This window comes from Mandrillus leucophaeus, unplaced genomic scaffold (assembly GCF_000951045.1).
Source record: "Mandrillus leucophaeus isolate KB7577 unplaced genomic scaffold, Mleu.le_1.0 Scaffold131, whole genome shotgun sequence".
Classification (NCBI taxonomy): Eukaryota; Metazoa; Chordata; class Mammalia; order Primates; family Cercopithecidae; genus Mandrillus; species Mandrillus leucophaeus.
Window position 1 is genome coordinate 942031 of NW_012101266.1, and position 10345 is coordinate 952375.

General features: G+C 35.5%; 1 protein-coding gene across 1 annotated transcript in view; it reads right to left on the bottom strand.

Annotated features, from left to right (window-relative positions):
- PRR16 (proline rich 16) overlaps positions 1–6810 on the bottom strand; it is a 164054-nt gene extending 157244 nt beyond the window's left edge. Inside the window, exon 1 of the mRNA XM_011972839.1 lies at positions 6713–6810. The gene's annotated coding sequence lies outside the window, so the exon portion shown is untranslated. The remainder of the gene's footprint in view (positions 1–6712) is intronic.
- Between the last annotated feature and the right edge of the window lie 3535 nt (positions 6811–10345).

Here is a 10345-nt window from a genome sequence, read left to right on the forward strand (position 1 = left end):
GAACCCGGGAGGCGGAGCTTGCAGTGAGCTGAGATTGTGCCACTGCACTCCAGCCTGGGCGACAGAGCGAGACTCCGTCTCAGGTGAAAAAAAAAAAAAGAAAAAAAAAATCCCAAGTTATATGGGTCACCATCTCTGACTACAAAATTATTCAAAAGTTTAAAAACAACTTATTTTTTGCTGTCTCCTATTTTATTTCAGTTCCACTAATAGCACTTTAACTTCAGTCATGGGCAAGGTAATTCTGTAATCTTGCTGGGCCAAATTCAACTCATTTTGCTTAATAGCAATTGGTGTCTGTGGGTGAGAGTGGGGAAACTTCCAATACAATAACCACAAGTACAATGAATAAAATATTTTTATATTGGTATGGGTAACATTTGTGTAATACTTGCTGGAGATCCACCGAGTTTTGCCTGGTATGCAACATGTGTACTGTGGTAATTGAGGAATTTTATATCATGGCAAATTAAGTAAATGTAACACTATACCCTAGTCTAGTTAATAACACCTTTTCCAAAAGTGCTAAATATATGCCCAGACATAAAAGGCAAAGTTTTATTTTAAGAGTTAATTTAGTAAAACAAATAAAATATATGTATAATTTTCCATGTATTCAAATTTAATTCATAAATGAATGTTCTTCTAGGATTTTTATATGGCTAACATTTTCACTCTTTTTTTAGGTTCAGGGGTACATGTGCAGGTTTGTTACATAGGTAAACTCATGTCTTGAGGGTTTGTTGTCCAGATTATTCCATGACCCAGGTATTAAGCCTAGGACCCAGTAGTTACTTTTTCTGCTCCTCTCCCTCCTCTCGCCCTCCACCCTAAAGTAGATGCCAGCGTATTGTTGCCTTCTTTGTGTTTATGAGTTCTCAACATTTAGCTCCCGCTAATAAGTGAGAAAATGCAGTATTTGGTTTTCTGTTCCTGTGCTAATCTGCTAAGGATAGTAGCCTCCAGCTCTACGCATGCTCCCGCAAAAGACATGACCTTGTTCTGTTCTATGGTTGCATACTATTCCACGATGTATATTTTTAAAATTATATTTGAATCAAATAATTATCAATCACATTACAGTGCTAACTGCTCAGATTAAAAACATTAATCTAAATAAATCTTAAAGAAAAGGGGACTATATTAGTGGATCAAAGGCAGACAATAGGTAATCCTAGTATTCTGACTTAATTCATCAGTGACCAATGAGGACAGAGGTAGATGCACTAAAATGTAAACATATACCACACCTTTTTCCACATAACAAAACTGCCATCCTTTCTCAGGAACATGTTTTCTCTTCATTCATTCATATATGCTTTGTGTAAACTCAATGTATATGTGTACTTAATTTTTTAATAAAAAAAAGAGGAGACATTTTGGGACATTTCATCTGTAGGCGTCTTTGAACTGGATAGTGTCAAATATTTAACTGGAAAAATAAAGTAACTTTATAAAGTTTATTACAATAGAAAATATGTGCAATATTGTAGCACTAAAAAGGAGGTGTGCACAACCAGCACAAATTTTTGCAGCTGAGGTTTATAGATGACTACTGCTTCCATAGATGAATTACTTGTGAATTCTATTGCTAGATTCCTAGCATAATGGGAATCAGTGCATCACTAATATTTAAATCAATTGGTTACTAAGGAGATTCAAGCAGTAAGAACTCTCATGCTGCTGATCACAGAGAGGTTACACACACAATGTCATTTGCTAACTATGCCAACTATCACAATTCTGTAACAAAACACCGGCACTAGTTGATGTGACATTTTATAAACAAGGTTTGTCATTTAATGAAAGTAAATGATGTGTGGCTAGTGACTAAACATGAGATAATTGGTGAAATTTGACAAAGGTCTATGGACTACATAATAGCATTGTATAAGTGATCAATTCTTCTTTAATTTTTTTTATTTTATTAAAATAGAGATGGGATTTCACTGTATTGCCCAGGCTGGTCTTGAACTCCTGGGCTCAAGACATCCTCTCGCCTCAGCTTCCCAAAGTGCTGGGATTACAGGAGTGAGCCATCGTGCCTGACCAAGTGTTTTTGTTTGTTTGTTTGCTTGTTTGCTTGTTTCTTTTTTTGACAGGATCTCACTCTGTCACTCAGTCTGGAGTATAGTGGCACAATCTTGGCTCATTGCAACCTCCGCCTCCCAGACTCAAGTAATTCCCATGCTTCAGCCTCCCAAATAGCTAGGATTACAAGAGTGAGCCACCACATCTGGATAATTTTTGTATTTTCAGTGGAGACATGATTTCACCATGTCGGCCAGGCTGGTCTTGAACTCCTGAGCTCAAGCGATCTTCCCGCTTTGGCCTCCCAAAGTGCTGGGATTGCAGGCATAAACCTCTGCACCCAGGAAGTGTTAATTTCTTAATCTTGGTAAGTGTATTCTTGTTATATGTAAGTGAAAGTCCTTATTCTATGGAAAATGTACACAAACATAGTTAAGAGTTAAAGGGGCATCATGTATACAAATTACTACCAATGTTTTGATAAAACAATTACAGAGTAAGAAAGAAAGAATAAATTGGTAAAATATTAACATCTGAAGAATCTGGGTACACAAGAATTCCAATTACTAATTGTTCAAATTCTCTGTGACTAAAAACCTTTCAAATTAAAAAGGTTTTAAAAAATATCTTACAAAACATATTACTCTTCTTCATGATGATACTCAGTAAATAAACTATTGCCAAAATCTGCAATGCTGTTCATCACTTTGAGGGGAGGAGCAAAGCAATAGACAACAGCATCCTCACAGAAGCTTTTACACACACACACACGTGTAAAGTAAATTCAAATAATCATTTCAATTACATATCCCTTACAATCTGGTTCATTACATTATTTTGATGCATGTATGTTACTCATCACAATACATACTTTTAAAAATAATTATGCCCCACAAAGTCCTGATAAAATATTTGGTTCATTATAATGTCATTTCTAAAACAATAAACACTTTGAATACCAATAAAATCAAAATCTTTCATGCAAATTTTTTTATAATATGCATACTTATGTGACTTAAGAAACTGCATTTCTCTCCTCTCCAATTTGGACAGTTGAGGCTCACATCTAAATACACAGAGGCAACAGACATGCAAGATTTTACATTATAAAGATCTGTTTTAAGATAATCTTTGGAAATTCACTGAATCTTTAGAAATATACTGAAAACAAAATGATGGACTCACTTACGTTGAGCATGTAAGGAGAGAAGAAAAAGGTCAGAGATAGAAATAACGTGATAGATAACACATTTTTAAGTATAGATAGATTCCTAATTCCATCTATAAAATGATATATACAAAAAAGATACCATAGGATACTTTAAGTGCAATAGAGTGTAAAACATTTGGGCTTGAGTCTAACATGAGCATTTCTATTAGGTGCTGTGAATAGCACATTTATATCCCTTATATATACATATTATCAAGGAAGGAATATTGGAATGTAATGGATAAAAGGAAAAATATAATATTTTTTAAGATATTCAAAAACCAATAGATGTGTGTGGGGCAGGTACTCATTCTCCTAATGCTGAAGGCTCCAGACTCAATCTTTGACTCTCTGCTCTATCTCTCTTAGTGATCTCACTAGTTTTATGGCTTTAAATAAAGAGTACCCATTTACCAGTGGCAACCAAATTTACATCTCCCTTTCAGATCTCTGCCACAAGCTCTTAAATTGTTTATACAATTGCTTATTCAAGATATCTATTTGGATGTCTAATAAGAAACTCAATCTCCCTCTGTTAAAACCTGAACTCCTGATTAATGTCCATGCCTGTCCCACATGCAGCCTTCCCCATCTTAATGGAGGCACCTGAAAATGCTCAGGTCACAAAACTTGAATTCACCTTGGACTCCAATCTCTCAGGAAGCCTTGTTGTACCTTCAACACATATCCAACAACCAGCCACTTTTCACTGCCTCCACTGTTACCTTTCTGGTCCAAGCCACTGTGTCATCTTTCATCCCAGATTATTTCAATAGCCTTGTAATTTTCTCTCTTTCTGCCCTTGCAATCCTGCAGGCTATTTTCAACACAAATATTAGAATGATCTTTAAAAATGTAATTCAGGTCATGTGTTGTTCTATTTAACAGTCTGAAGTAGTCCCCTATTTAACTCAAAGAAAAGTTAAAGGTTTTTGTTTTTGTTTTTGTTTTGTTTTGTTTTGTTTTGTTTGAGACAGAGTCTCGCTCTGTCGCCCAGGCTGGAGTGCAGTGGTGCGATCTCGATCTCGGCTCACTGCAAGCTCCGCCTCCTGAGTTCATGCCATTCTCCTGCCTCAGCCTCCCGAGTAGCTGAGACTACAGGTGCCTGCCACCATGCCTGGCTAAGTTTTTGTATTTTTAGTAGAGATGAGGTTTCACCGTGTTAGCCAAGATGGTCTCGATTTCCTGACCTTGTGATCCGCCTGCCTCGGCCTCCAAAAGTGCTGGGATTAAAGGCGTGAGCCACTGTGCCCGGCCTAAAAGTTAAAGTTTTGCACGGACTGCAACAGTCAGTGGACAGACTCTTGCTGCCTTTTTGTTTTCATCTCCTAGTGCCCTTCCCTTGCTCCCTACGTTACAGTCACACAAGCTTCCTTGAATATATCAGGCATGGTCTTGCTTTGGAAACTTTTCTCTGGTGGTTTTACTGGATAGAATGTTTTTCCCAAAGACAGTCACATGGCCAACTCCCTGGCCTTAAAATCTTTGTTCAAGTATCACCTTTTCCACAATTATTCTACTGAAAATAGCACTTATCCCTACCCCTGCCTTAGCACTCAAATCCCCTTCATGCCAGTCCACCTTTCTTTTCTCACAGTAGTTATCACTTTCTAAAATGCTATATAATTTACTGATTTATTATGGTTACTGTTTAATGTCCATCTCCCCTTTTAAATTTTAAACTCCAACGGAGCAAGAATCGTTGTCTGCTTAATTTACTGATGTATCTCCAAGACCCTACAACAATGCCTAACACATAATAGACACCCAATAAATACTTCATGTGGAAGATTAGGTTGATTTGAAATTACTAAATTTGATTCCTTGAAGATGTATTCAGCGGATGAAGAGAAAATACATGAAAATTTCTCCACAGAAATCTAGATCACTCCAAAAGGGCAGGAACAATGGATTATAGTGTAAACTATCCTATTATCTTCTATCTGACATCTAGGGTGAAGTTGCCATAGACCCCCAAGGTGGAAACAGCCAGAGGTGAAGGCGGGATGAAAAAGCAGGGAAGCAATAATCTGCCTGTGACTTCAGGGAAACGGCTGCTCTGAGCCAGAACGGCCCAGAAGTACTAAAAGTTAAAGAGACATTACCCAGGTCCACTCATTCCATTCATTTTATTTGTATAGAGGAAAGTTTCTGTAATGACATTTACAGAATGTTACTAATTACTTTTTGGGGGTAAATGGCTTTTGGGATAGGTTTTTGCTTCTTTGTCATTTCTCTAGTATGTGGATTTTTTTCCTAAAAATTCTTATACAATTAAAAGTTAATTCTTAAAAAAATAAAATTTCCAATAAAATCCTGTAGGCTTCATAATAAAAAATAAAGTTAATATTCTTGAAAGAGAAAACTGAATATTTTAAATTTCTTCTAAGATTCTTCAGTGCAATACTGTACATTATAAGACTTTTAACCACTTTAAGGAACAATGGCTTGCATTAGGAACATTCTCAAAACCAGAAAAATGAAATTATTAAGAATTCCTATAAAACCTGATGTCATATAAGATTCAACAAATATTCTGATTCATTTAATTATATCTATAAAGGAGTGTAAATTTTGTTGTTTTTTTCTTATTTAACATCCATAGCACTCAGGGATAGTTATCCTACTAGTCCTTGATAAAATCTAACCCATAAACTTAAAGAATTTTAAAGACTACCATGTAAATTCAAGGAGAAAAATTATCTTAGTATCCTTCAAAGGAATTATAGTTTTCCTAAAGAAACTATATATAAGTAATAAATACAGAAAATTTCTCCAAACACTTGTATAATATCTTTACCTAAAATGGCATAGCTGGATAAGCACCATGATATTTCTGTGTAATCTTGCCTAAGAAAGGAATTGGGCAACATTAGTTTCTCCAGATCACAACCCATTGGCTTTTATGATTTTGAGAACATATTGTACAATCACCATATAAATTTTATTTTCATTTTCTCTGTTGATAAAAAATGCAACTCACGCTAACTTTTTCATAATATGAGAAGAGAGCCCGAACATACCCAAAAAGGGAATTTCTAATGGAGCTTCTTTATAATTAGCTCTCCAATTAACTATTAACAAGTTGGATATGGTTGTGTTTAATGCATTACATGCTAATTAACAACACTTGTATCACTATCTCATCAACTTACTATACAATAGTTCAGCAGTTATGTCAATAAATTAATTATGCTGTGTAGCATATTTGCATATTTAAATATATGTGTACAAATTAAATATTTATAATTTATCATTCTGCTTAGGAGATATTCCTTTTCTGTGATTTTGCTTGTGTTCTTCTCTACCAAATGCATGCCAATCTAGGGAGTTGTGAAGTATCATTTAGACAGTGACAGTGGCAAAACATCCAAAACAAAGCCACCTAAATAAATGAAGATACAAACAGGAAGGTGGAAATCAAAAGATTCAACTAACTTCATACAGGAAAACACCTCAAATGTAGCTTACCTGGAATGACCTGCTAGAGAATGCATGCATCAATTGATTGGTTCCCCTTGTTTGGGAGTGACTGGCATTATGGATGAAAAGCTGGATACCAGGCATGCTGTATCTCACTACAGTCCATCCTGCATTTAGGTCACAATGACCCCTGGCTCTCTGGGGCTTTGCAGGGCATGGAAGAAGCCAGCAAGCTCCCCCAAACGATCCTGTTATAGATCTGAGCTACACCCCCCAAACAACTCTATCCATGGTAAAACAATAGGATAATTTAAGCCATTTGCCATCAAACTACCACCACTAAAGAGGAAAAAAATGTTATATTCTACAAAGGTTCATGGTGGACAGTTTTCCTTCCTATGCATGGGAACAGACAACTTGTCGTCTGGGTTTTTAAACTACCTAGTTTTCTGAGCCAGTACAATTTGAATACAGAGAAAGTTAAGCTAAGCAATGAGAATGTCTGATCTGGCAGAAAGAGGCTGCCAGTGCATATCGTTTATATTTCAATTATTTTTACCAACTGTATATCTATTTCTGTTTCTAACTTTTGTTGCACTAAGGTATGCACTTCATGAAATGACATACGTAACATTGTAAGATTCTGTCTTATTCTAATAAAGCCTCATGCTAAATCCTTCCACTATTTTGGTAGCAGGGATTGTCTTAAGCTGCCTGGCTTAGATGGGAAAACAGAAACTTCTACCCTGAGTGATGCCAGGCAGTCTCTTTCCCATCCCTTAAATAACCTTTACCTTTCTCCTTTGAACTAATTTCACCCTACCATCCCTTTCTCTTACCCATCTCCCCAATATCTCCTATACCTCACCTCATCCAGAATCAAATGCTGCTCAAATATGCTGTTTTAACAATATGCTGCTTTATGACCATCGAGTTATCCTAGCACTAGTTTCATGCTAGTCTCTCATACTTAATCTTATTTTTTAACTAGTTAAGAAAAGCAGAAGTATTTAAAGGAAAACAAGGAAGCAAACAAAAAAGAAATTAAGAGGCAATATGGGGAACTACAAAACAAAAAGTACACAAAGATATAATGAAAGAAAGTGAATAATGGACAAAGAGAAAGAGAGAAGTCAGAAGAAAAAGGAGATCGGGCAAGCAGAGAATTATTGACATTCATGTATACTGAAGACTTACTCTGGGAAAGAATTGTGCTAACTGTTTTATATACAGTGTGCATAGTAAAATATAAATATATATATATATATATATTTACACACATTGCAGATAAAACAGCACAATTCTTTGCTTATATATGATATATATTCTATATATATAAGCACTGTATATATATACACACACACATATATGTCTGTAGCATATTTACAAGGTCAACTCTTTTACATGAGAAATGTGTGTACCTGATTCTTAAATAGGTTTTGTTAGTTTGCTATACGACAGAAAAAAATGTTTTAAGAATGTAAACTTCATAAAAAGGGAAACAAATATGTTATAATGTGCTCTCTTTTTCTCATTTCCTCCCGGCACCCAAAACTCAATTTTATATTATTTTTGTGTAGTAAAAGTTAATGTTAAAAAGGAAAAAAAAATGCCTGTTGTATTGTGTTTAATATTTTCTGGTCTTATAAGAGTGACTTTAGTTACATGCTCTTAAAATATAGTAAGTTACCATGGTAACTAGATCCTTTGACAATTATTCTATTTTAACACAAACCAATCAAAGTGGTTAAAAATACTCTATTCTTAAATCCTTAGACTCACAGTCACTACAAAAGTTTGTCCTTACCTTCCTTGTCACATTTTTCAAGTGGATGTTTAAGGATTTTTCCCTGTCCTATTTCACCCCTCATCAAGCTGATTTGAACAGGAACAGCTGATGCACTCTGTGATAGTAAATGCCCAGCAGGAATTTTTGCACTTAATTCAAATAGATAAATATCACCAGAGTTTGTTATATAACCAAGAAGGTATTCTGTTTGTTGTTTTACAGAGGAAAAATCAGATTTTTGTTTTAGAGACAGATACTTTTTTAAAAAATAAAGATGCATCATACATTATTTTAGTACACTTATGGTCTAAAACGTGATTTGAATTGCCAATAAGCCATTGTTGAACACTATCAGAAAGAAAAAAATAAGTAGCTACTATTCCCTCTGTGCCTCTGCACCAATTTTATGTATCTCTTCGCTAGTAGTGATCATATCATAATTAACAAAATTTCTAAAGCTATTTTATTCAGAAATCATGTCATATTTATCTTTACAACCCAAGTATATCACCTGGTATTTAGTGGGCCCTCAATTAATGATATAAAGAGAAAAGCAAATATAGTAAAGATTAGTTGCTTTGTTCTTCATCAGTGGAAGTGTACTGTACTGCATAATTAAGAACTAATGCTGCTAAGTTGAGATTAAGTTTGCTTTTCAGGGAAGAGACAAAAATTGAATTATAAAAATTAGTGATTTAATTAAATGGAAAAATATGATTTTCTACTCAAGATATAATATACCAGCCAGGTAAATCTGTGGCAGGGTAAGCCAAACATTGCCTCTTTTCACAAGGGTCCATAGTTTTAGCTAGCTTATGAAGAACATCAAAACTATTTTAGATATATTGTGTAATCCATAATAATCTGTCTCTTGTACTCCTCATCAGCATGTCCATCCCCATTCAGCACGTGGGTGGTCGGGGCTGTCAACCGTCTTTAGATAGCTGCCTCAGCCTGCCTCTGAGGCTTCAGGGGTAAAATATGGTCTTGCATCATGCTCAGACTGAACTTTCCATAAATCACCTCTGGATCTGGGTTTTCTACTATAGTTCCTTTGTACTCTTAAAATTGAGGTCCCCATCCTTTCCCATTCTGCATTGGATCCTTAATGCTCAGCTGGAAACTTGAATGCCTTCACTGAACTCAAATTCACAATTGATTTACAGATTATTTGTATTTCCTCTGAAATACCACATTTTCCCCTATTGTCTCCTTTTCCATAGCCTCCCTGTTATGTCAGGTTATTTTCTCTACCCCATCACCAGAATATGGCAAAGTTGCCAGAGCTGGTCGGTATCCTGAGTCCTACAAAATAATGTGTCTGGCAATCACCATTCAATTGCACTGAAATGCAGATCTTCGTAAGGCAACACCAAATCTACCACATGTCATCTGACTTTCTTCAACTATTGCTCTCTGTCTTCCTCCTTCTGACTCTCCACAGTGCTGACTTAGTTCAAAAACCCAAGTATTTTTGTCTCGGGTGGTGACACATTCGGATTCCATTTATTGACCTTATTTCTCCATTCTACCTAACTTTTAGAATGTCCCACAGCAGCAGGTAAATGACACTCTCTCTATCCATCCCAGGATCATAAGATGTTCATCACTGCATGGCAGGAGGATATAAGCATCTTATCACTATTAAGACTTCTGTACACCTCTCCATTCTAACTTTTACCTAAATTAGTATTTACCAAATAACTCAATTTTGGATCTTTAAAAACTATAGGAAAGGGATCTGGGGAATATCTGTGGATTTCCCTTCACCTTTTCCTATTGTTTTCACATTAGGCATATACAAAAGGCAAAGTTAATTTCCATTCTTATTGTCAATTTCCCTTCCAGGCTAGCATGTACTTCTAGAGAAGAACTGAGATGAGCATCACTTG